The 27,195-nt window shown below is 43.6% G+C and overlaps 1 long non-coding RNA gene across 1 annotated transcript in view; it reads right to left on the minus strand.

Annotated features, from left to right (window-relative positions):
- Positions 1-27,195, minus strand: part of LOC132591909 (uncharacterized) — a 59,594-nt gene that overhangs the window by 8,217 nt on the left and 24,182 nt on the right. The window lies entirely within an intron of this gene.

Genomic DNA, 27,195 nt, shown 5'->3' on the forward strand with positions numbered 1-27,195 from the left:
CATCATCATGTAGCACTATGGCAACCTAGCTCACTCTATTAGATACTGTTGGCCAGCTAAGGCCATCACCTTACAAAAAGACTTGCCTGACCGATTCAACAAGTTTCCTCATGGATTTTAACCTCACATACTTATGATCAAAGGTTTTGAAGGGACTCACAGTTCTCATCCAGACAGATCCTTCCTTCAAACCTATGGCATATATTAAAACAATCTGTCCTGTAATGGTTGTAATATCCAGTGCTTTTTTTCAAGAAAAATAGGTGCTGGTACTCACCATGAGCTGTTAACAGTAAGTGCCACATAAAAAAGAGGTTCTGGTACTGTGTACCCTTGAGTACCCCCTTAAAAACACTGGAATACCACCACAGAAGACTTCGGGGGGTGGGGTGACATAATTGTTTGTCACATATTCAGCTGAACCTATGGAAGAGCAATGCTGCTGCTGCTGCGACTAACCTCCATGAGTTCAGTCAGGCAAGTACACAGTGCCAGATTACCAAATAGGCAGAGTAGGCACTGGCCTATGGGCCCCAGGCCTTTTAGGGTCCCTGTGACAACAGATCAAAATAATATTGATTTGATCTTGAAATTTTTTTACAAGCAACCTTTTTTAGTTCAATGCAAGGTGGGTGTCACCCGTCCCTCCAAGATTTCGACTGCCTGGGGGCCTCTACGGGATTTAATTTGGCACTGCATATACAGATATTTTACATTTTTGGGCCTTTTGATGGCCCACTGCTTTTAGGAACATGGAAACCTAGGAAGCTGCCAAAAATGAGTCAGACCATCGGTCCATTTAGCTCAGTATTTTTGACACTGACCAGCAGTGGCTGCCCAGGGTTTCAAGCAGGGATCTTTTCCAGCCCTACCTGGAGCTGCCCAGGGTTGAACTTGGGACCTTCTGCATGCAAGGCAGATGCTCTACCACTTTGTGATGGTTCCTGATCACATGGTAAGAACCATATGTGCATACAGTTGTGCACTTATATGTCCATATTCCGTGAATGGAATTGGCACCTGTGATCTCAGTCTTCCCTCCACATGCTTCAACAGATGTGTGAAAAATGCTGTATGCACCATACACCCAGCGATCTCAGCTTACAAAAGTAATCTACTAAACCAATTTTAGTGAATTATCATCTACAGCCAAAACAGGAGGTGCGTATCTTGGAAACAAACATATTTTCCCCTTAAAATATCCGGTGAGTACTTACCATGGCACATTGCCCTGCAGTTTTAACTGTGTGTATAGTACAAATAACCCTAGCAAGATGGGCATTTGGTTGTCTTCCAGATGAAATCCCTTGAATGAGGGAAACATAAATTGTTTAAAAGGCTGCTTATGCCAACTGGCATCTGGGTTAAGCTTGCTGAATCTGTCATGTCTACATAAATGGAAAGGCACAAAGTTAAAATATCACTTCTGCCTTTTTCTTCCACAATTATTCTGCATGATGTCCATAAATACATATGCTGCTTAAACTGGATGCAGACAGAAATATGGGGTTGGATAAACTAAGCAAGAGGAGGAGGAGGAGGAAAAAGTATAATCAGGAAAGTGAGCAGGAAAAGATGGCCTTTTCTGTTGCTAATTTGGCTTTGTAATCAAAGCCAGTTTGAAAGGTTCGTGACAGACTGCAATATTCAAAAAAATAAGGAACCTGCAAACAACCCTACAAAAGGTCTACTTGCTACTTCTCTGTGCCTCTATCCCAGGCATCCCCAAACTGCGGCCCTCCAGATGTTTTGGCCTACAACTCCCATGATCCCTAGCTAACAGGACCAGTGGTCAGGGATGATGCGAATTGTAGTCCAAAACATCTGGAGGGCCGAAGTTTGGGGATGCCTGCTCTATCCTTTCTCTCTCTCCAGTATTGTCTTGTTTTACCCAACATGGGATGCAACAACATTGTGCTGTGCATTTACCCACCCCCTGCTTCCAAACGGTTGGTTGTAAAACCACATGCTACCCTGGAGAAAAAGAAAGACACAGGGAGCAGCAATAACTCTGTCTCTCTTGTAGTGTCTAGTGGATCCTAAAATACCATGGTAAAAACTCCAGCCAGATCCAACAGAATTAAATCCCAGTTTACACAACTGTTTTGAGCCCATGCTGCAGAGTTTATTTATTACACTGATACATGCTGCTCTTCTTTTGACAAACTCGGAGCAGCTTATGCTGGGCCCCCAGGCAGTCTTCCGTTCAGGCACCATAATAACAACATCATCATCTTCCCTCAGTCTATTCCTTGGGCAAATGGATTGGATTTGCTAGGAGCAGCAAGAACCCCATTCAAACAGATGCAGCAAAAGACAGGAGGCGACTTGTGTAGGGCAGTCAGGATGGCTGATGACAAAGCTTCCTCACACTTATTTGTATTATGCAAAGGCTTCCAAATGGTTTGGGTGTTTATTTATTAGATTTCTTACCTGCCCTTCACCATATGTTCCCAGGACAGGTCATAATAACAATAGAATATGTTGTTATAAAAACAAGTAAAGTAATGTCAATTGTAAAAGAAGTTAAAATGCTCCAAATGGAACAGAAGGGTATTTTCATGTTATGTCCTTTCCTATCACAAGAGGAGGGGACTTAGAATTCATTGGATCCACTTCCATGAGCAGGAGTTTCCTGTTTCAGAAAGCAACCTGGCCTTGGAAACTGATCTACAGAGTTCTGAGAGTGCCATCTGCCAGTATTAAACTGTTCACTCACTGGCAGATCACTTGCACAAGCAGTTAAATGTGTAAAATGAACGGCAAAAATCATGTCTGAAATGGCTCTTAGCAATAGTTCTAGTGTCACCTAAACTAATTCCCAGATATTTTAATTTCTAAATTGCCCATTAAAGTAGACAAACCTTTAACCAATGGCTAAATGGGTGCCCAGGTGCCTGATCTTCCAAAAACCTGCAAGGATAGATACAAGTACTTTGGGTTGAAAATTGCAGCTGGTATGCTTCTAATGAAAAGAGAGAAAGAGAGAGAATGCTGCTTCTGGGAGATCTAAGTTCCTGGTGTTGTCAAGAAGGCGGTTCTGCCAATATTTAAACACACATTGCGGCTTTGATTAACAATTAAACTTCTATTAGAAGAAATAAATCCCAGATGCCATTGTTTTTCATTATACATTTTTATGGCACAGGATACTGGAACCAACCAGCCTGCTAGTAGGGCATAAATAGCACACACAACACAAATGAAGTCAGAAACCAGCACTAATGCTTAGCCCTGAATATTTACACAGACCCACAAGGGATTTTTATTTAATATTGTAACTCCTCAAAGCAAATATTAAGCAGGAGGTTTTGCATTTGACGGATGAATGGGAGCACAAGCAGGCAAATTAAAGCTCGCTCCTATATCCACTTCCCTGGGAGTAAGCCCTATTGAACTCTAAGGGACCTGCATCTAAGTAGACAGGTATGATTGGTCTGTAAAAGTAAAACCTGTGTGTATCTCTGCCTCTGATGGATTTCTTGTTCAAGAAATACCATAGTGAAGCAAACCCACAAAAGAGCCAATGGCTGTTAATCAGTGGCAAGCAAATGAAAACAATCTGAATTGTTAATTGGAAGAACCAAAGGCAAGAGGTGACGCATTGCTGGTGTCTGAGGACTTGATGAGAGGTGTTACTTGACTAACAGGAAAGACTTAGCATTCCCAGTAAAATTAAATGGATTTTTATATTGCAATTTCACAGTCATTTGGGGTCTTAATTAGCAGTTATGGCTTGACAGACAATTTGAGGGCATGTAATAGTTTGAGATATAATGCTTTTTCTGCTGCAAGAAAGTGGGTTGGCTATTTGAATTCCGCCTGCATAAAATCTACTTTTTCACACCCTGCAAAAATAAGTTTGTGTTAATGGTTTTAATAGTCAGTTTGAAATGCCAGTGGAGGAACACCTCAGAGATACCAAAACAGGCATTGCAGAGCATTGCATAAACAAACCAGACAGACCCATGGTACAAACCTCCCTTACTCTCCCAGGGGTTTCTTCCACACCAACTGGCCTCAGAGTCAGGAGGTACTAACTGATGACCCCTGACTCTGGTGCCAGTCTTTGCAGGGTGTGAAAGGGAGTATTTAATGTAAAATACATTACTTCTGGTAAATGAACCTCTATAGAGGACTGTGAAAATTTGTGATCCGGGCTTTTTAGACTTGTCTACCCATGTACTAGCTGAAACCAAAGCAGCACGTTGGTCGTCAGATGTGAAATGTGAAATACATTGGCATTGTTTTCGGCTCTCCCACCCCACTATAACTAAACTTAAGGAGGTAACGCTGTGTTCACAGCTGCTGCCGCCAAGTGCATGGTGTGTTGCAGCCGAGGAGGGTGTGGGGCAGCGCTGATGTCCACTCGCCTGCTCTCCTCCCCTGAGTCAGGCCTGACCCGGGGGGCAGAGCTATGCCAGGCACAACCACTGCAGCCTAGGTGCAACTCCTGACACAGAGCCAGGCTCCAATGAAGGAACTTGCTGTGGGGGCGCCTGTTTGCACCCCATCTCAAAATTGCATCCGGGGCCATGGCACCCACAGCACCCCCACCCCCACACACTATGCCTCTGGCAATGCCTGTTTTGGTATGAGGTGTAAAGAAGGAAGGGTGGGCCAGGTGGTAAAGAGCACTGGCAACTTTTAACAGTGGTCCACCCTTATATGAGGGATCTGTTTACTTATCCTTGACATGGTTTTAGCACAAAAGGAATTTGTCCAGCATCTTATCTGTGTTTTGCCTTTAGACTGAAAAAGATGGTCTAAAAATGTGGGCAGAAATTGATCTTATCCTTTTACATTAACATTAGTTCCCCATAAAGTAGAGAGAGAGAGAGAGAGAGAGAGAGAGAGAGAGAGAGAGAGAGAGAGAGAGAGAGAGAGAGAGTCAAACATCACAGTGAATGTATGTAAATTACAGAAAAAGATGAAATCTTGAGGAAGCTTTAAAAGAATCAGAAGCTGCCAAAAGGATTTTCAAATTGGTATGTGTGACAGTCTGGCATTGAAGGTATTTGCATAACTTTCCCATGATCCCCTTTAGTTACTCTCTCACCCCCAAAGAAAAATGATTTTTTATTTATCCACTTCATAACCTAAGGATGTATTTTCATCTTGACATTGTTCTTGGGTATGGCAGCATTTCCTAATAGATCATGAGCCCCTGAAAACATAAAAAGCGAGGAAGCACATCAGTGTCAGCTTGTACTTTGCCCTCTCCTTGTGTAGGGAGTTTTTAAACATTTGGCTCTGAACCAAGACACTTTAATGTTCTGTGAAGTGTGGTTTCATAATATATTATCATTATCTTCCATGTTTGAAATGTAAAATAGCTCTTACTTGATTGTTCCCTTGCTGAACTAATTAGGTTAGTTTTTAGGTCCTGTTTCCATTGTGTTCCAGAATGAAAGGCTGTGGCATTAATAGGAGTCATTTTGTGCATTTTCTGTAAGACTGACCCAGCTGCAGAGTTGGGGCTGTAGAGGAAGTAATTCCAGGCCTGGCTTTATGGGTAAGGCTGCAAGGCTCAGCTCCCTTAAGCTCTGCTGAGAGTAGTTTACTTTCAAGTAAAGTCATCTAGGACCAGAGCGGAAACTTGTGTTCTGCTTTTTATTCCTTGGACATGTGGTGGCTTTTCACTTTATGGGGGACGCTGTGTATGAGAGAGGAAGCGAGAGGATGCATTTCAGACTCTGATAGATGCGAGGGCAGTATGAATGTGAACTCGGGGAGGGAATCTGTTCTCCTGTTAGTGAGAATTGCCATCGATGACCTGAAGGTTTGGCACAGAGACAAAAAAAAAGAAAAGGAAAAAAAAGGGGGGAGTGCTTTCTATGTTCATTTATATTCCTCTCAAGCTGAGATCTAAGATTATTCCCTCTGAATAGTGACTGTGGTATTCTCTTTGTGTAACACATGGGGATTTACAACAGCCACTCACACTTACATATGTGCGTGCGCACACAAATTGCTGCTCACTTCATACCCCTCAAGCAAAAAATGCTGTTTGATGCCCACAGGCCCAAAAAGACAGGATGAGGAGGGGGGCATAAACAAGTGTGAAATATGTATTAATATTTAATCCAAGCAATTTGGATGAACTTGATGCTGCAATTAGCTAGCAATGCCCATCTGTTGTGCACAGCACAACAACTACTTATTAAATAACTTGGAGAGAGGAAAGGAGCTGCCAATTACCTTTCAATTTATTCCTTAATAAAGCATATACAGCCTCTACAGAGAGAGATCCAGATGGTGAAGGAAACTCTCCAGGCCATGTTGCTACAGCTCCAGCCAGCTAAGAAGGCTGAGGAAGATGCTGCTGTCGACTTCCTTGGTGGCAGCTGGTGTCCGGGAAAGGAAGGCTTAGAGGAATAATGAGCAGGAAGACTCAGCGGGGTGGGTGGGGAGGGGGGGAGAGTTTCATTCAAAAGAGTTGCTTTAAAGAGCTGACTACTGTCTTAGGAGGCCTCAAGGATTCTTCCCACCTCTGCATAACTAACAACAACTAAATCAATTATTGGATATTGGGGGGGGGGGGGAGAGACCCTGAAAGACTTGCCTAACAAGTATTGTAACTTGCATCTTCACTGGGTCAGATCTGGAAATGGTTTTTGAAGCCCTGTGTCCCATGTACTCTTTGATGTGACGGTTCCAAACTGTTATGTCTGAATGGATGCACCAATGGTGAGACTTAGGCAACAAAGCTGTAGCAATCTGCTTGTGCACTCCTTTCTAGTTTTGCCCACACTTGACAATGTAATGTGGAGATCTGTGCATTCAGAAGTCACAAGTGCCTGTTCTAAAGAGCAGTGGCTATTGCAAGTGGCTAGCCTTAATTGCATTGCTGTTCAGTGATGGCCTTTTTGTTCAGAGGTGGGGAAGCTATTGCTAGCCATAGTTGGACTCTGATTCCCATCAGCTCTTGGCAGCATGGCCAGTGATCCCGGATGGCGTGAGTGAGGTCTGACAACATCTGGAGGACTGCATATTCCTGCCCCGCCCCCATTTTAGGGACAGGGTTGCATTGGGGGTGTGATGTGCACTCCAGTATGTGAAAGCAGGAATACCAAACTCAGCAAACGAAGAAAGCCAGATACCCTAAATGTCAGGACTCCTCAAAACAATGTGCACGAAGAGGGATGGCTTTTGCCACACATGCATCCAATTTGGTGTCTGGGACACCTGCACAACCACTCAACCAGGGGCCACTTACTACCATAGTAGTTTAAAGGAGAGCAATGGGTATTGTTACATTTTCCAAGCAATACAACACTACTGCTGCTGGGATGCAGTGCAAATGTGATTGCACATGAATAGATTTGTTATGTAGCAGGACATTAATGTTTCTACCACACGAGAGCCACATCCACACCATGCATTTCGAGTACTATTCTACCACATTGTTATCCTTCCAGGGAGCTCCTGGAATTGTAGCTCTGTGAGGAGAACAGGGGTCTCCTCTCACCACCCTTAGCAAACTACAGTTCCCAGGAATCTTTTGACTCTCAAAAGTGGCATAATAATGCTTTAAATGTATGACGTGGCCTTGCAGCATGATCTAGAACAGCCCTGAAGAATTGGTGTACTTTGTTCCATGCAATTTGTAAAATATTCCTGCTCTCCCAAATTACATTGGGGGGGGGGGCACTAAGTTGGAATTTAAACTAGTAGCAAAATTTTGCTAAATGAAATGAGGGCTGCATATACCCATTGGCATTCCATATAATAGTGATAATTGAAATCAAAGGATGTCATAATAGCTTTTCCAACTATATTCATTTAGTGTTGAAAAGTGAGAAGAAATCCTTGTTAATTCTAAAGCGGAAAATTATTTAAAGCAATAACCAATGGTTTCTTGATTTTTTTTAAAAAAGCAAACTGATGGTGCTTAGTGTAATTAAAATCTAGATAGATGCTTCACTGTTTTTATATAAAGACTTTTTAAAAATTCTTCTGAAGGTTTCTGCAAATTGTATGTTGAGCTGGGTGTATTTCTAAGCATATATATCAACTCAGAATGTACTTACCAGCAAACTCTGGTTTATTTCAAGATAAAAGGAAAGTGGGATCAAAGTGGGTTTAAAAACAGAACCATAGGAACAATGAGCAGGAAGTGTTCAATATGCTGTCTAGCTCTTTAAAGACAGATTCCCTTTCTTGAAGGGTAAGGAAGTATTTGCAATGGGCTGGCAAGCCTTGGTCATCTCCTGCATCATTGCCAATCACTCTACTGGGTGGCACCTGCAAAGACAGTTCTGAAATTTCAGTGTCAGCATGTAGATAAGATTTCAGTATGTGGCAGCATGGCTTCTCTGGTTCCAGCCTCAGGGAACCATATGACACCAACATCACAAAACTCAGGGAGCAATTTCTCTCCTATGTGACTTCCAGAGAGCTGAAATCTACAAATGGCAATTTACTTTGGGTATCAATGCTACTGCAACAATATTGACTTGCAGCATGTTCCTTTGGTGTGTGTGAATGATTTCATTAGGTCAACTCATTTGCCTGGGCAAGTAGGGTGGACAGCTTCTCCCATAATGGAAGAACATTGTTTGTCTTCATCTATGTCATAATGTAGTCTCATTTGCTTGGCTGCACTATGTGATCTCTGATTTGCTGTGGTCATATGTTCAAAATGAGAGAGAGAGAGAGAGAGAGAGAGAGAGAGAGAGAGAGAGAGAGAGAGAGAGAGAGCGTGCAACAGTTCAGGTAAGCAATGGGTGCACGTAGGTGTGAAAAAAGTGCAAAAGGATGAAAGGTGGTGTGGTGTGTTTTTTTAAGGATCTATCCACACAACCATCCCACTCAAGGCAACTTGAAGATCACCAAAAATCATCACAATGCTAGATTCTAAATTGTTTCTTAAATGAACATCTTACAGATATTTGGTTATCATGCTTATATGCATTGTTGTATTGTGCCCTAGAGGACAGAAAATTGGGCTTTATATTTTAAAATATTTATATTTTTAACGTATACCTCTGCTGTAAGGCAGTATAGTTCACTCACAAGCCCCTCTTAGATCAACCTATACAATCCAGGCACAGCTCTGGAACATCAGACTGAAGTGCTTGTGGGGTGGAGCTCTGTAATTTAAGGAGGGGGGGGCAAACTGCATGGTGTGTGGAAACGCAAGGTTTACGATGCTAAATTTAAACTCTGGCAGCAATCCACCAGATTCAAAGAAGCTTGCGCAGGAATCCCATGCAAGCCCAATTGCGTGTCAAGGCCCCCAAGCCACCCAGGAGAATAAAGACACAAGGACACAGGATTTGGGTTAATGTTAATGGGCAAAACTTAGGCCATAATAATAATTATATTTATTATTTATACCCCGCCCATCTGGCTGGGTTTCCCCAGCCACTCTGGGCGGCTTCCAACAGAAAAATGAAATAAAATAATCTATTAAACATTAAAAGCCTCCCTAAACAGAATGTGAGCGGTATTGGCTTAGGCATTGGCATCAACAGACTATATCTGACTCCTGCCCACCTTGCAGGAAGTCTGGTAAGGGAAACCCACCAGTAGGGGGAGCCCTGCTGATGCGGATCGACTCAAGCACCCCTGGGTTCCCAATGGGGTTGTGGCATGGCCCTAGCCCCTCCCTGGGCTTCGGACGAGATCCACACCTCCTTTAACGGAATACCCTTGATCATGGAGGGGTAGGTGACGGCTGCACCTCCCCTCCCCCACACATTGCTATTCCAGTGCCTAAACGCCAAACCTTACAAAGTTGTAACGATTGCTATGAGGTAGGCGAAAACCAAGTGGCTGGTGCCAATTTGCTAAATGGAAAAAGTCCTACCAGGCCCTTCAACGGCGACCAACCAAAGTCCATAGCAAGGCCAATGACACAACCTGAAAAAAGGGTGGGAGGGTGGGAGATCCGGGGTGCGAGGCTGAAAGGGAAGCCTCTGAGTTGCACCACGGCTTAAATTGGCCCTGGCCATGCCCCAAAGCAACCTGATTTGCCGCTTGACAACCAGGGTCTCCCCCACTGTCCTGCCCCAACGCTGAGGCGGGAGGCTAGTTGGCCCAACCGCAACCCAGCCTCACCCGGAAGTGGAGCATTTCCACTGAATGGAGATTGTATAAAACCAGTGCTTCTTGAGCCTTTTTACAATCAGATCTTTTGGATATGCTTTCAGTGGTGGTGTAGTTTGAAAAATGGACTGTTAGTTGGAAACATTCCTACATGTATATGTCACGCCTAATGAGATCACAATTAATCTCTGGATTTTAATGCATGTGGAAAACTTCCAAAAATTGAAAGAGTTTTAAAATCTGCTCAGCCAGTCTTTAAATCATTAGTTGAAACACATTATTTATAGTGGTAATGTATAATTTATTTTAAATCGCTACTCCTTTGCATTGTGTTATTTTATTTTATTCATTGTGGGGGGATCACTTATATTTATGACACAGTCTTTTACTAGCTTCACAAATATGAGACACATGTTCCTGCAGCATTAACCGCTGTGCTGCAAGTTACAGAGGTGACAAAGGTTTGTTGCTATCACCTCTTTATCTGTAGCTTAAATCTAGCACTGAATTTTCTACCTCAAAAACATCGATTGGGAATTGATGCCAGGAAGCTGTGTTGTCAGAGAGTTACTTTTCTACCCAGGGATGTCAAATCATAAGGGTAAAGCTCAAGTGGTTTATGTAGTCATCTGTTCCTCTGGGTGGAATTAAAGCCCTGTAAGACAAACGTGACTGGCTTTTATCTCTGCCAAATATATGTTACAGCCGAAAATCTTGGCTTGGAGCCTCGTATGGGCTCTGTCTCTAGCTGTCTATCCTCTTTACTTCTCACTCCTAAGCTTCTAGCAAGTGTTCCTTCTAATGCCTCTTTATGCTGCTGCTTTCTTCCCTTTCTCTTTCATTACTCTCCACATTTCAGTTCCCTTATCCTGCTTCCATTGGGTTGGATCCAGACTTACAGCGCAATCCTATCCTTGTCTACTCAGAAGTAGGTCCCATTGAATTCAACAGGGTTTACGCCTAGGTAAGTTGGTTTAGGTTTGCAACTTTAGCTATGATTACAGCAGATTTAACCTCAGTCTATTGCTCCACAATATATTCTGAGCATCCAGATACAAAACCAGCTGGTTCTGACCCAACTGATCCTGATAACTGTATGGACTGTAGTCTGTGCAGCAACCCACAAGAAAATGAAGTCTCTATTAGTAAGATGTGAGGTGTCTTTGATAACATTCAACACTATCACCCTAAAGTGCAGGCAGTGCTGTGATGAACATTTGGTGAGTAAATTCTGCTTAAACTAGGATGCAGTTGCCCAGGCATTCAGCATCCTTATCCTCAGAGCACTTTTAGCACATTGACAGACAACCTTTCCACTTTATATTCCACTTTCCCCATTAGCGTGGACTAAATCTGGCTTTAGTATGTTGTAACACTGAGCCACATTCACAAAGGTAGATTGTTGAGTTCATTATTTATGACTACAACCCATAGCTAAACTAGGATACAACCAGTTCCTACACACAGAGAAGAGAGTTATTCTGAGTTCAACAGAATTTACTTTCAATAGGATTGCAGTCCTAATCTATCTTTTTCTCCCTATGCATTGGGTAAAGTCCAATTTACAGAAAAGCTCTCTCTCTCTCTCTCTCTCTCTCTCTCTCTCTCTCTCTCTCTCTCTCTCTCTCTCTGTGTGTGTGTGTGTGTGTGTGTGTGTGAAGCTGAATGGTGAAAGATTCAGGACAGACAAAACGAAGCATTTCTTTACACAGCATGGAGTTGAGCTTTGGAATTTGCTATCACAAGATGTGATGATGACCAGCTTATATGGCTTTAAAGAGGACGAGACAAAATTAATGGAGGATAAAGCCATCAATGGCTGCTAGTTATGATGGCTGTTTTCTACCTTTAGTATCAGAGATGGCATGGACCTGAATATCAATAATAATAATAATAATAATAATAATAATAATAATAATTTATTATTTATACCCCGCCCATCTGGCCGGGTTCCCCCAGCCACCCTGGGCGGCTTCCAACAAAATATTAAAATACAGGAATCCATCAGACATTAAAAGCTTCCCTAAACAGGGCTGCCTTGAGGTGCCTTCTAAAGGTCTGGTAATTGTTGTTCTCTTTGACCTCTGGTGGGAGGGCATTCCACAGGGTGGGTGCCATTACCGAGAAGGCCTTCTGCCTGGTTCCCTGTAACTTGGCTTCTCGTAGAGAGAGAACTGCCAGAAGGCCCTCGGCGCTGGACCTCAGTGTCCGGGCAGAACGATGGGGGAGGACACGCTCCTTCAGGTATACTGGACCGAGGCCGTTTAGGGCTTTAAAGGTCAGCACCAACACTTTGAATTGTGCTCGGAAACATACTGGGAGCCAATGTAGGTCTTTCAGGACCGGTGTTATGTTGTCTCGGCGGCCGCTCCCAGTCACCAGTCTAGCTGCCGCATTCTGGGTTAGTTGTAGTTTCCGGGTCACCTTCAAAGGTAGCCCCACATAGAGCGCATTGCAGTAGTCCAAGGGAGAGATAACTAGAGCAGGCATCCCCAAACTGCGGCCCTCCAGATGTTTTGGCCTACAACTCCCATGATCCCTAGCAATGAGAGCCAGTGGTCGGGGAAGTTGGGAATTGTAGTCCAAAACATCTGGAGGGCCAAAGTTTGGGGATGCCTGAACTAGAGCATGCACCACTCTGGCGAGACAGTCCGCAGGCAGGTCTGTCCATCATATGGAGCTGATAAACAGCTGCCCTGGACACAGAATTGACCTGCGCCTCCATGGACAGCTGTGAGTCCAAAATGACTCCCAGGCTGCACACCTGGTCCTTCAGGGGCACAGTTACCCCATTCAGGACCAGGGAATCCTCCACACCTGCCCTCCTCCTGTCCCCCACAAACAGTATCAATGGCTGGGGATCACAGGTGGGAGAATACAGGTGTGCTCATGTCTTGCTAGAATAGGGAGCCTTCAGTCTGATCTATCAGGGCTCTTTTGGGGGTCAAGAGTGAGTGAACGTCAGCCCACTACCTTGAAGGCCAGGTACCAAACTAAATGTGATGCAGGAGGCGCATGAATGAATCTCCTAACATATGTTTATTTTGTGAAACATAGCCACAGGAGCCACAGCCTTAGTCCAAATTGTTCCTCTGGTGCTGATGTTAGTCATGGAGGGAAAAACATACCCAATATGAGTGTGTAATAAGAGTGCAGGGCCAGGCCTCTACAGCTACGACTACAGAGAATAATAGAATTGTAGAGTTGGAAGGGACCCTGAGGGACATCTAGTCCAACCTCCTGCAGTGCAATAATATCAATGAAAGCATCCATGACTTCCAACCTCTGCTTAAAAACCTCCAATGAAGGAGAGTCCACAACCTCCCAAGGCAGTCTGTTCCACCGTCGAACACCTTCTAGCATCGGAAAGTTCTTTCCAATGTTTAGTTGGAATCTCCTTTCTTGTAACTTGAATCCATTGGTTCGAGCCCTACCCTCTGGTTACTAATGGCCACATTCTGCTGGAGTCCCTACAAGTTCGCTCTGGATGGCCACTGAAGCAGCTTTAGAAAAAATGTATGTCACCTAAGAACAGCGCAAGGAGTTCTTCCCAAGCAGGTCCTCTCATATTGTAAGCATCTTGAACTCAGGGATGCTAAGAGCTAGTGATCAGGCAGATGGCTAGGATAAACTCATTTGGGGGGGGGGGGTTAGTTGCATTCCTATGTATTATTTCAATGTGAAACGTATTAAATCACTAGTCTGATTTATAGAAGGTAAAGCTAATATCAGTTGGTGCATTATTCCCATTTAATGCTATCTTTTCCCAAGTTAATAATTTATGCAGTTTGACATCTCTTTATCATTCCATTTGCCTTCCTCTTAACCACAAGGCATTAACAGCTGAAGCAGAAGTTACTCCTCTTATAATAAAAATATTTCCCAACAAAAATCACTTTCAGTTGTTTTTCTTATACTCTGTACACACCCTATATTTTGCTAAACGTAAAACTGTTGTTTTAAGTTAAAACAGTGATATAATCCTTTCCATAATTCTGTATTATGATGTGAAAAACCAATCAGCAAGTATTTTCAGGGAAAGAGAGATGCTGGTTTAATCAGGGGCCAGCAAACTTTTTCAACCGGGGGCCGGTCCACTGTCCCTCTGACCTTGTGGGGGGCCGGACTATATTTTGAAAAAAAATATGAATGAATTCCTATGCCCCACAAATAACCCAGAGATGCATTTTAAATAAAAGGACACATTCTACTCATGTTAAAGCACCAGGCAGGCTCCACAAATAACCCAGAGATGCATTTTAAATAAAAGAACACATTCTACTCATGTAAAAACATGCTGATTCCTGGACCGTCCGCGCGCCGGATTTAGAAGGCAATTGGGCTGCATCCGGCCCCTGGGCTTTAGTTTGGGGACCCCTGGTTTAGATCAAGGACTGGCAAAAGGTGGATCATGGTTTGCAACACATCAGCAAAGGTTTTTCTGATTCCCGATTGTTTAGCAATAGCAACAACAAAATGACCTTTCCCACCTGAATTAGGTTGCTGAAATGAAGAAATCTAAGAGGTCCTTTTATGGGGAAGGAGTTATACTGAAAACAAATTCCTTGGCTGTGCTCAGAGGCAACCCATTGTTCAATTCTGAGTGCATGTCTTCAGCAGCTGGTTCTGGCTGGTGTATCTTAGGGGTCTCGCAAAAAAAGCAAGTCAGATCCGACAAGCCTGAAGTCAGCCCACCCCTGGTAGAGGAATGAAGAGGTACACCCTCCTCCCATTTCAAAGCATTGCTTGCCTTACATCAGATGTTCGATATTTAGGAAAAGTATGCCCTGTGGAACTGTTTCTATTGGCCTAATAGGTACAATTAATGTGCACATTTTAAAATATGTAAATAGCTAAAGGGGAGGGAGCAGCAATGAAACCACAGGGAGGGGGATTTAATCCTCTCCTTCCCTTCTGTGGTCCCAGTAAAAATATTCCACCCTCAGTTGCTATTTGCATCAGGACACCAAGGGTGGCTTCCTTTCCAGTGCAAATGGCAGCTTCTGGGGAGGATCACTGCTGCTCAGCTCCCCTCCTCCCTCACAGCTGCTATTTATATTTTTAAATACAACAACATGTAGAATGTCTTGTCTGGCCCTAGGAGGTGAGTTGAGCCAAAAACTCTTTGAGCAATTCATTTCTACAGCACCCTTCACTGAAAACACCTCAAGGCAGTTTACACAACTAAGGTAATATAAAAAGACAATACATAGTAAACAGAAAAAAGTAAAAATAGTTCTCTTCAGATAAATAATTAACAGTAAGAAGATACAAAGTGGCTAATGCCAGTTATATTAGCTGAGTATCATCTGCCAGGTGTTACAGGTTGTGTGTCTTTGGGCTGCTACAGATTAACTAGGTATACAAAAAATAATTGTAAACCGTGGGGTGAAATGGCTGTGAAAAGCAAAAAATGTACTTCGGTTTTTCCATGGAATTATCACAGACTGTACCCTTTTGCATTTCACAGTCATTTCTCTGGACCATTTCTACTCGTATGGATACCAGCAGAACATGCATCTGGTGAAATTGACTTTCGTCTAGGAAGGTTTATGTCAGGCATCCCCAAACTTCGGCCCTCCAGATGTTTTGGCCTACAACTCCCATGATCCCTAGCTAACAGGACCAGTGGTCGGGGAAGATGGGAATTGTAGTCCAAGACATCTGGAGGGCTGAAGTTTGGGGATGCCTGGTTTATGTCATAATAAAACTGTTACTCTTGTGGTGGTTTGTCCACATTTGAGCATGATGTAGCCCATTAGTCCACTTTTAATGCATTCCTATTACACCAGAGTCCACATTTGCATGGATCTGAATTTGTGTGGAGCAACTTCAGTCTTTCCCATTCAAACCAGTTCATGTTCCCTTTTGTGTTTGTCCTGGCCTTCTGATGGGTTTATTCCATTAAATACTGCCAAATCCACCAGATCAACATCAGGAACAATGGGAGCCTTATCCAATAGTTGAACTGTTAACCAAAGGCCTTTGGCAGGGGGAAAGGAGCTCACTCTGAATCATGCTGGGTGGGTGCAAAGCCCAGGAGACTCCAGAGGGAAGCCCCCACCATTTCCTCCCTAGGGGTTGGAGGAGACCAGCAGTGCTTCCTTTTCACCAAGAGGTCACTGTGGAAGCGGTATGGGAGCGGCAAGGTGGCGGCATTTCTTGCCTCCAATGAGTGTTCCTTGGAGGTCAGATCTGCTGCCCTTGCAGTTCCTGCTGCCTGAGGTGGTTGCCTCAACTTGCCTCATGGGTGGGTCAGCCCTGGATACACCCCCCCCCCGGAACACTGAAACAAATGATCTACAACCCTAACCGGAGCTGCTTGGAGCATGGGCGTACCCAGGATCAAAACTAGGGGGGGCAAGGGGAGGGGCCAAGGCACGGGAGGGGCCACAAAGTGGGCGGGAACGGCGAACTCGCGCTCCGCCGGGCTGTGCCCCTCCCTAGAAGCAGGGCTGGTGGGCGGAGGCGGAGCCCAGCCCAGCGGAGCGCGAGTTCGGCGTTCCCGCCCACCGCGCCACGCTCCCTGGTTCCCCGCCGTGCTTGGCCTTGCCTGAGGGCGCGGCGGGGAGCTGGAGGGAGGGTGCGGCGCGGCGCGGCGGGAATGGCGAACTTGCGCTCCGCCGGGCTGTGCTCCGCCTCTGCCCACCAGCCCTGCTTCTAGAGTAGGGCAGCTGCCCTAACTTGCCCCGTGGTGGGTACGCCCTTGGCTTGGAGTATCAAGATTGATGTTGTTTGGGGGAAACTTCATGTGAATTATGTAAATTAAGGTGTTGCAAACACACAGTAAACTCCAGTGCAGGTAAGATCTCTGACCTGAAAAACAGACTCCGGGTATCCACTAGAAGCTACAGAGAAATCCAGCCTGCCTTCTCTTTCTTTAACCTGCCTTCCTCAGTCTGCTCCCTCAGTCCTACAGGTCTTCAAGGGTATGAGAGCTGGGATTGCAAAAACATTTGCTTTATAAATTCTTAATCACTTTAACTGCCAGTTTCCAAAGAAAAGCAAAACAGCCTTTGAGAGAAGGGATCCTATCAAACAGATTATAAACACTCTGAATAAATTGTTTGCTTTGGGTAGAGAGGATAAACCTGCCTGAGGATGCTTGTGATCCATCCTAATATTTTTTTATTCTCAATAAATTAGCTAATCCCATTTTGCTGGGACTTGGCAATTTGGTATTTTGCTTCCCTATAATAGCTTGTTAAATCAAGATAAGAATCCCTTTTTTCTGGAGAGGATGGAAAAGGCCACTATAGAATGGTTACCTAAAGCATAACGACAGTTCTTGGAGGGAGCTACCAGGGAAGATTAGAATAATCCCTGTGTATCCTCTTAGTTTAGTATCCTATTAAAAGTGAGAGTGGGACCTGAAGATTTTTAGTCTTGGAGATTAGCATTTGATGAAAGAAGCTCTGAAAATGTATGCAGAGTGATGGGGATTTCAAAACCCCTAAACTGTCAAGGAAGGGGGGAGATATAAGGAATAAAAGACGAAGGATTAGAAGTATGCTTCCCCCCATTTGCAAGCTAGTCAGTCTCAAACCATCTCTTTTAGAAATCTGCTATAAATGCCTAAACATCCCATGTCTTGGTACACATAACACACAATTAAGGAAATGGGTGCTCTTTTGAGTGTGCCTTCTGCTTATTCAACATGCTGTGGAGTGCAAGTGATAAGAAGCAACTCGTGTGAGACTGGATTTGATCCGTTCTAGAAAGCACATGCTACTTAGTCAGGCAAGATACTGCTACAAACACAAGGAGGGAAGGGAAGCAAGGCATGAAAGGGCAAAGCGAAATTTTAAAAAGCAAGTTACGGTGGGGGAGCCATGCTGGGACTTGCACGGAAGAAAAACAAATAAGCAAACATTTGCTCAAAGACCATGACGGAATGCTGAGAAACATTAATGACTTCCCATCATGCTGGCCAATAAAAGGTTGGGATCCTCTTTTGAAACAGTGGCATGGTGCAATTTATAAATGGACTTAAGGGCACGGATATGGCTCTAAGGTATTATCTAGTTTGACTCATGGTTGTGCTGAATCTATTGCACTATTGGAATTTATCTCTGGTGTTCCCAGGGCAAAGCCTAAAAAAACAGGGAGTAGGTAGGAGCATTGTTGCAATTTTGCCAAGCCATGAAAAGATTGCATGACCAAGGAACAGAAGCTGCTGCCGCTGCTGCCACTACTGCCTGGGACTGTTTCTCATGAGCGTCACTGCAATATTGATTGGCTCTGCTCAGATGTCAGTGTTTAATAACCCCATTAAATATAAAATTGAATTTATGTAGTGGAAGGAATGGAAGACTGATATTGCCTGCTGGATGATGGATTAATCACTACTTCTAATTAGCCCTTGCTCTGATAGCAGTTTTAATGCACAAGGCAGCCAGGGGTTTGAACAAGCTGTAGAAGATATATTGAGGTGGGACACTAATGCTCACCTCGACCCCGCCATTGCTAATACCGTGTTTCTCATATTATAAGACACGTCTTATATTTATTTTTTCCTCAAAAAAACACACTATGGCTTATTTTCAAGGGATGTCTTATTTTTTTCCTCCTCCTCCTGCCGCGGCCGGCATTGTTGCTGCGCCTATCACTATGTCTTATTTTCGGGGTATGGCTTATATTCCTTGAATGCTTAAAAATCCTGCTATGGCTTATTTTATGGGTATGTCTTAAAATATGAGAAACAGGGTACAGGGTGAGTTAAAGTAACATTTGTAGAACAGTGTGAAGGCAGTTTGGAAATCTTTCCCCCCTCATTCACCCCCTCTCTTTTTCCAGGGTTGAGCATGGTAGGGGAACTGGTTTCTGCAAGTGTACAACAACAGCCATCTGTGGTGGGGGATACCAACTGGGTAATGTTTAAGCCACCACCCAGACATACCTCTGCCAATATCTGATGTCTCCATACATGCACTAATTTTCAGCTTCCTCCTTTGTCTCAAGCTATGTATGCTGGTTGCAAGGAAACAATATAGGTATAAAAGGAGAATTCCTAGATACCAAGATCCAAGTTTGGAGCTAGTACTCTTTGGCGAGAAACCCCAGTGGAGATTTGAAATCACAATATATGCAGCAAAGTAAAGCATGGAAATTAAGGCAGTTAGCATAGCTTTTTGGCTGACTTCCAGGGCCAGCCAAAATGTGCAGAACCCTGAGCACGGGACAGCCAATGATCTCAACTAGCCGTATGCTTTGAAGAAATATGGAACATTCACCAAAACATGGAACATCTTTTAACCTTGGCTGGAGTTGAAAGCTCCCTTGAGACTTGGAAGCAGCACTGTTTTCACAATGCCGATATTATCATTAATATTTTTATTCCTGCAATACATGGTCTTACTAAACACACACACACACCCTAGTTGCAGGACAGCTTCCCCCAGCCATATGTACAGCAGCTGGTTAACAAATAAAGTATAAAGTCGTCTGCCTCAGGGCCAGCCCACACAGCAACCTATTCCATTAGGGAAATGGCAATAACATTTGCTGAGCGGCTTGCTTCCTTCGGCCACTGTTTATTGACAATGGGTGGCACACGTGAAATGGGAGCGTTCACACTGTGTTTTATGCTACCAGAGCAGCCCTGCTTGGGAAGCACGCTCACTGACTCTAATGCCTGAGATTTATGGCTTCCCGGAAGACATCTCTCTCTGGCTACAAAATACTGTGGAACAGACTGAGAGAGTGGCCCCCAGCCAATGCGCCGGCAACGCTGCCCACTTGTATTCGAGAGCAAGTCCCACTGAGTTCAGTGGCCTCTTTTCAAATAAGCACACAGAGTTTAAAAGCATAAAAATAGTCCTGAAACATTAAGCATTATGCTTTTTCTGTGTGGGGAAAAACTGAGTGATGACATACTCTTAAAAAAAGAAAACAGTATGAAATGTAGTGAATGAAAAGACCCAAGAATGCCACATAGGGTGACAGAAAAGGATATTTAATCCATCAGTCAATTAATTAATTAATGGAATTTGTATACCGCTTGGTCACAAAAATCTCCAAGTAGCTTACATAAAAATAACAATACCGACTTGTATTATGGTGCTGGAGGAGACTCTTTATTTATTTTGGACAGAAGTTTATGAGAATGTTAAAAAAATATTAAAATGGACATTTGAGAAAAAACCCGAGATCTTATTGTTAAGCCTGATCCCGGAGGATGTGCCTGCAGATAGAAAGAACATCTTGCTTTACGCCTGCGCCGCGGCCAGATTATTAATAGCACAGAATTGGAAGGGAGAGAAATTACCGACTATACAGGATTGGCGCATTAAACTAGTGGAATTTATGAATTTAGCTAAATTAACCGCGATAATTAGGAAAGTCCCCAAACAGAAATGGATAAAAGAATGGAAGTATGTAGAGGATTACCTTAGAGCTGAAGGTATTAGTGCTAGATGGGTAATTTGCCTTGATTAAATTCACACAAGGTTATGGGAATTGTAAGAATAGGTAAAGAAAACGAGATAAATGTAAATGATGTGTTTTTTAAGGGAAAGCATAGTAACGTTCAGTATAATAGGAAACCGATATGTAAATGTTGGGAAGTTTATTGTAATTTTAATTTCTGTACTTTTCTTTTTTTCTTCTTTCTTTTTTCTTTCTCTTTTTTTCTTTCTCCTTTATTTTTTCTAATAAGTTTCTAATAAGTTTTGGTTTCTTTCTTGTACAATTCTGACTTACGTTTGTACTAATGTACTTTATTTGCGTTGATTTATGTTATGTTATGTTGTGATATGTTGGATTTTATTGTTTATATGTGTAATATTTAATAAAGCATTTTAAACTTCAAAAAAAAAAAAAAAGATCAAACTTATCCATTCTGAAGGAAATCAGCCCTGAGTGCTCACTGGAAGGACAGATCGTGAAGCTGAGGCTCCAATACTTTGGCCACCTCATGAGAAGAGAAGATTCCCTGGAAAAGACCCTGATGTTGGGAAAGATGGAGGGCACAAGGAGAAGGGGATGACAGAGGACGAGATGGTTGGACAGTGTTCTCGAAGCTACGAACATGAGTTTGACCAAACTGCGGGAGGCAGTGGGAGACAGGAGTGCCTGGCGTGCTATGGTCCATGGGGTCACGAAGAGTCGGACACGACTAAACGACAAACAACAAATAGGCATGAAGAAGCTCCCAGCTGCACTTACTGGTCTCTTCAAGTAGGGCTGGGAATGGCTCCTGTCTCAAATAATAAACATGGACTCTGCAGCTTGTCATGTTCCTCCAAGTTCATGTTGAGTGCTACACTATTGTGGGGTAACAGTGGTCACACACCGCGAAACTGGTTGGCTAAAACAGGTGAGGGTACCTGATGGGTCTCAAACCCTCAGTGAGTGAGGGACTTCCCCCATCCACAAAGACAGGCTCTGGCAGATTGGGTGGAAAAGACCAATATTGGGTACAACTGTCTAGAACAGGCATCCCCAAACTTCGGCCCTCCAGATGTCTTGAACTACAATTCCCATCTTCCCTGACCATTGGTCCTGCTAGCTAGGGATCATGGGAGTTGTAGGCCAAAACATCTGGAGGGCCGCAGTTTGGGGATGCCTGGTCTAGAAGGTGGTTTCTGCACATGCTGTAGAGGGAAGTGAGGGGCAGGTGGGGAAGGTAGCCCATCTAGGAGAAGGAAAACTCTGATCCTAAACCTCTGCTGCCTTGCAGGGTATCTTCAGGAGAAGAAGAGGCTAAGGAGTAAACCTTACACAAATCCAGAGTGGAGGTGGGATGGTGCCTTGTATGCATCCTTCTGGAAACTCCTACAGCTAAGCTGGTGCCAAAAGCATTGCTCTGCTTTCCTTTGGACCACACCAGTGAGGCTGAGAGGGCAGCCCAGGACCTCCATACACACTGTCCAGGCGTGCGCCCCAGGGAGGTTACTTCAGAGCTGCTAACACAGCCATTTGACTTCACCCCCAGAGGCGCTCTCCATTGTCTCTCAAGACAGACCGATGCCAACAGCAACACCATTCACAGGGGCATCATGGGAGCTGCCTCTACCTAATAGAAGAAACTTCAAGTTCACATCACCTGCAGGGGTGGGGTGGGTCATATTTCCCCATTGCCATGATCAGGGACCAGGCCACTACCAGGTGATGCTTGGTCTTTGGGTGCCAACACACACACACACACACACACACACACACACACACACACACACACACACACACAGATGTTCCTGCAAACTGCTTAGGGAGCTTTGCCAAAAAATGTTTAGCAACATATATGTTTTCCAAATAAATTAATAAATTAAGCAACATGCTACTACTAGATCACATGGTGGTAACACAGAGATATAGAATCTGAAATCTCCAACCTGCAGATAATATTTGCATGCATTTTTTTTCTGTCCACTTCAGACACAGTATGTTTGATTTCATAGGTGCTAAGGAGGTACCTTCCGTGACTTAGATCCAATGTCTGCAGCATTCCGCCAGGTACAACTCATATCCATTAGTCGCATGGCAGGCGGCTCCCCCTCCCTTTTCTCTTGACCACTTGCTGATTGCCTGTGGTTGACTCCCTGCTGTATCTCCCATCTGCCAGCTGCCTTCTGTTGCCCTTTGTTGCCTAGTCCACTATTTTGCATGGAAGAGCAGAACACTCTCGGAGATCTCATTGGTACTGACTCTTCCCTCAATGGATTCAATAACTGAGACATCTTCTGCATAAGCAACAATCTCACCAACAGGGTTTCTCACACAAAACAGGAGAACCCAATAAGAAAGGGTGTGTGTGGAACATATTTTTTTTAAACCAACTTGTCTATAACAATTTGGAGGGAAGGAACAAGAAATTGAGGCCATAACTATTTCACTTCAACATGTTTTGAATTACAGTGGTACCTCGGTTTATGAACACAATTGGTTCCGGAAGTCTGTTCATAAACTGAAGCGTTCATAAACTGAAGCGAACTTTCCCATTGAAAGTAATGGAAAGTGAATTAATCCATTCCAGATGGGACCGCAGCGTTCATAAACTGAAAATTCGTAAACTGAGGTGTTCATAAACTGAGGTTCCACTGTAATACTGTAAGGGGGTTCTTAAAAAATAGATGTGTTCCTATAAGGAAGCTGGGGTGGGGGGAGGGTTGTAAACATTTTAAGTTCAGAATAAAAGAAGAGCCCTGCTGGATTGGACCCCAAAGCCAGTATCTAGTCCAATATTCTGTTTCCCTCAGTGGCCAATCAGATGTCGCTAGAAAGCCCACAAACAGTAAAGGAGAAAAATAGCATTCTCCCACTGCTGTTCCCTAGCAACAAGTAATTCAGAGGCATAGTGTCTCTGATTTTGGAGGAAGTACAGAGCCACTGATAGGTTTTCCCTATTATTAAGACCTTAAGTTTCCATCAATAAGACCCGAAGTGATTTTCAAGTGGTTTGTGAGAAGGAAAGTTTGTGAATGACTCTGTTAGATTATAGTTGAAAATCCAAAGATATTGTGCCCCCTTACATTTTTATTATAGCACAAACTTTTGTGGAACAGAGTCTACTTCACCAGACACAGCAAATCAGATTAATAATAATAATAATAATAATAATAATAATAATAATAATAATAATATATTTATACCCCGCCCATCTGGCTGGGTTCCCCAGCCACTCTGGGCAGCTTCCAACAGAAATATTAAAATACAATAATAGATTAAAAGTATAGTGTCAATCATAGATTTTAGAGGGCAGGTATGAAACCCAGAATATGTAACAAAGTAGCTCTGTAAAATAACATCAAAAGCACCAAATGTATAATAGCACATTCACAGCCGCTGCTACCCACTTCTCTGTAGCTTGTTCTTCATGCCTTGGAATGGGATGGAACCATTTAAGGCTGCTGAGAGTTGTTAGGAGACCCCTATTGGCCTCACAGAGCAACAATTTCCAGAGTTCTGAAGAGGGATTGAGAGTTAAACCACTATGCAAAATTATATCTCTCTGAGAGGATAGGTTATACACCTCCTGCACATCCCACGCTGGGGAAGGAAAGTCATACAGATACATAAAATCCTTTGGCCATTTTTGAGGAAATGTTAGCGGTTTGTGAAGAAGCAGTCTTGTGACGATTATTGAGGGGGAAATGGCCAGAGTAGCAATTGGCCATTGCTCCATATATTGCTGGAATCAGCCTTGACCAGCAAGGACAGAATGGTCATGGCTGATGGAAGCTGGAATCAAACAATATCTGGAGGGCCACTGATCCCCCAGCATGGATGCAGTTTAGCTTCCCTTCAGCAATACTGGCAAGTCCAGAAGATAAAGATGAAAGTTGTGTTGTTGTTTTTAAATTAACATTTCAAAGCACCATTTCTGAGATCTGGCTTCTGCCTACTCATGCCTATTTGTTAAAAGACAACCGTCACATTATGCCAGTGAAGGTGAGTAATGTCACAGATGTTGCCTTAGGGCGTAAAACCAGTGAAGTGGGCTGAGATCAGCATGCTCCAGTCCTGAGGAATAACCACAAACAGAGGAAGGCTACTTTCTGACATCCATAAATGGTGTCCCAGTAACAATCTTTTCCATTGAAGTAAGACTCTTAAGTTTCACTCATGTGTGGAGCAATCAGAAAAATGTTTGAATAGGACTTACAATGATATTCCCCAAAGGAAAGAAACTAATTGCTTGATTATAGAAGAGAAGCACAGCAGTTGACTGAGGAGACATACTTCAGTGTTCTACCACAGGACTCCAAATAACCCTTAGATGCTTCTGAAAAAGCAGAGAAGGAGAAACTCTGTGTTTCCTTCCCCTGTTAGACCTGGTCCCAGGGGGGTCACAAGTTCATGGATTATACTAATCCGTATAAATGTAATTATACATCTTTATGGTTCCCTGAAATCTCTGCACATTAGCTCCACACAGTAGTATGATCACGCTTCTAATCCCATTATTCTGATCTTTGTAGAGAATATATCACTGGGGGCTTTGCTGAGAACAAAATTTGATGCTTTTTATCTGAGAGGATTTAGGCTCAGCTGATTCTAGCTCATTGACGGTGTGAATTTGAAGGTCAGCGCACTGCTTTCCCTTAGTTCCCATAGGGAGGCAGCTGGGAAAGGGTAACGGAGAATATTCAGAGCAGATGAAAGCAAGTAAATAGAGAACAGTTGTCTGGATATGTACTGGTTACTGGACCACTCTCAATCTCTCTTGCCTGTGAATGTTTCTTACAAGGCATAGATAGGAGTGGCCAAGTGTGGATATAGCCAAACTCAGCCTCTGGAACTGACCCTAAGATGCCCCTCCCACCCTGTCATCTTTAAAGTGAAATACATTTGAGCTCACAGATTTGGGGATTGAGACTGCACTGGAAAATCTGGGGAAGTTTAAAACTTTAAGGAAGTTCAGGAATGTTGCATTGGATCAGTGCACTGTGAAAAGTGGACCTGACAAACGTCTCTGCTGCCCCTAGGATAGACTCCCTTCCTCTAAGTATTATGCATTTTAGGGCATGCATGCATTCCACCCATATATCCATATACTTGTTACAGAGAACCTTGCTTATTCATGTCAGAATACATGAATTTCATTGGAAATGTGTACCAATATACACCAGATAGCTGTTTAAGAGAAATCCCAGTGGTTGTGGGTCCAAATAACAGCTACAGTCTATACCAGGCATCCCCAAACTTCGGCCCTCCAGATGTTTTGGACTATAATTCCAATCTTCCCTGACCATTGGTCCTGTTAGCTAGGGATCATGGGAGTTGTAGGCCAAAACATCTGGAGGGCCACAGTTTGGGGATGCCTGGTCTATACGGTGTGAATGAGACACTCACATCAGTTTCTCCTATCTTTAGTAAGTAACAGGAAGCAGCCAGTTTGTATTATGAATGGCCTTCTGTCTCCAGGCCCACCAGGCCCATGGGAAATGGAATCGCTGCCTTACACAATGGCAGAGGGGACCCATGTAGAGTCTCATTCCAGATGGAGATGGTCCATCCATCCTTAGCAGGCAGATGCTTTACAAAAGCTTTGCAGTTGTCAACCCACTCAGCTTGTGTTTTCTATGACAAATGTTACATAGGTGAACCCTAATCCTTGGAACCAAATGTAAGTAGCAACTCTAAGGGGAAAGAACAACATTGGGACTGCAGGTGAGGAGGGAGTGTTTCATCTTTTCCCCCCACTCTGTCTCTCTCTGCCTGTGTGGCAGGTTGGGTGAGAGAACTCCTCTCCCCCCCCCCCCGAGCTGCTATTTGCATCAGGAAGCATCTATTGGTGCCAATGAGAGCCTTCATTGAAATGCAAACAGTTTCTGAGAGGCAAGTTTTGTGGGGACCATAGCGGAGGGGGGGGTGGTTAAATTCCATCTCCCCATTTCCTGTAGTTTTGGCGCTGCTCTGCCTCTCCTGTGGCTGCTACAGTACTTCCATTAAAAACAAAACAAAATCGGTCACGAAATATCTACACCATCCTTTCTCCCAAAGGAGCCCAGAGTGCTCAACATTACTCCTGGTTTAGTCCTCAATCTCCTGGAAAGAAACAGAGAAAAAAACAACAACAGCTGATGGCCTCATCCTTTCCCAGACTTCTGATTGCGGAAGCTAAAATTGTCAGTGCTAGAGACCTTTTCTTTGTTCAAGTATAAACAATGCTGCAACAACAGCACTCAAAGTCACTCTGACAGAGGCAAAGTGTTTTGCAGCTCCTTCCAACAGATGGTCTTTTCCACATCAAGTGCCAGAATAGCAGCATGACCAAATGGTTAAAAGCTAAGCAAAGGCCAATTTCATCTTTTATCCCAGAGAATAGAAAGGAAGTTTCCTTTCCTTTCCATTTGATAGCAGAACCGGCACTGTAATGTTTTCTGCTGCTTTTTGCAGCGTTACAGTCCTTCTAAGACCTGCAGCTGAAAGCACCAGGCATCAGTTTCAAGCCTAAGGTCAGTGACCCCAATTGATAGAACAGATTATTTTTCCAAAAGCTTTGAGTATATCAGGCTCTCGCTGATTTCAGAAGAAATGCAATATAGTAAAATGTGAGGTGGGAGTTGCAACTAACTGGGGATAAATATGAAAATTATATATTTTGAAAAGCAGGATCCAGAGGGCCACATATTTGAAGCTGAAAGCCTGTCCTTTCCAAAACTGGTAAAGGGCCAGAAGTACATCCATATTTCCCTGACA

The sequence above is a fragment of the Zootoca vivipara genome, chromosome 3, assembly GCF_963506605.1.
Source record: "Zootoca vivipara chromosome 3, rZooViv1.1, whole genome shotgun sequence".
Taxonomy (NCBI): Eukaryota; Metazoa; Chordata; class Lepidosauria; order Squamata; family Lacertidae; genus Zootoca; species Zootoca vivipara.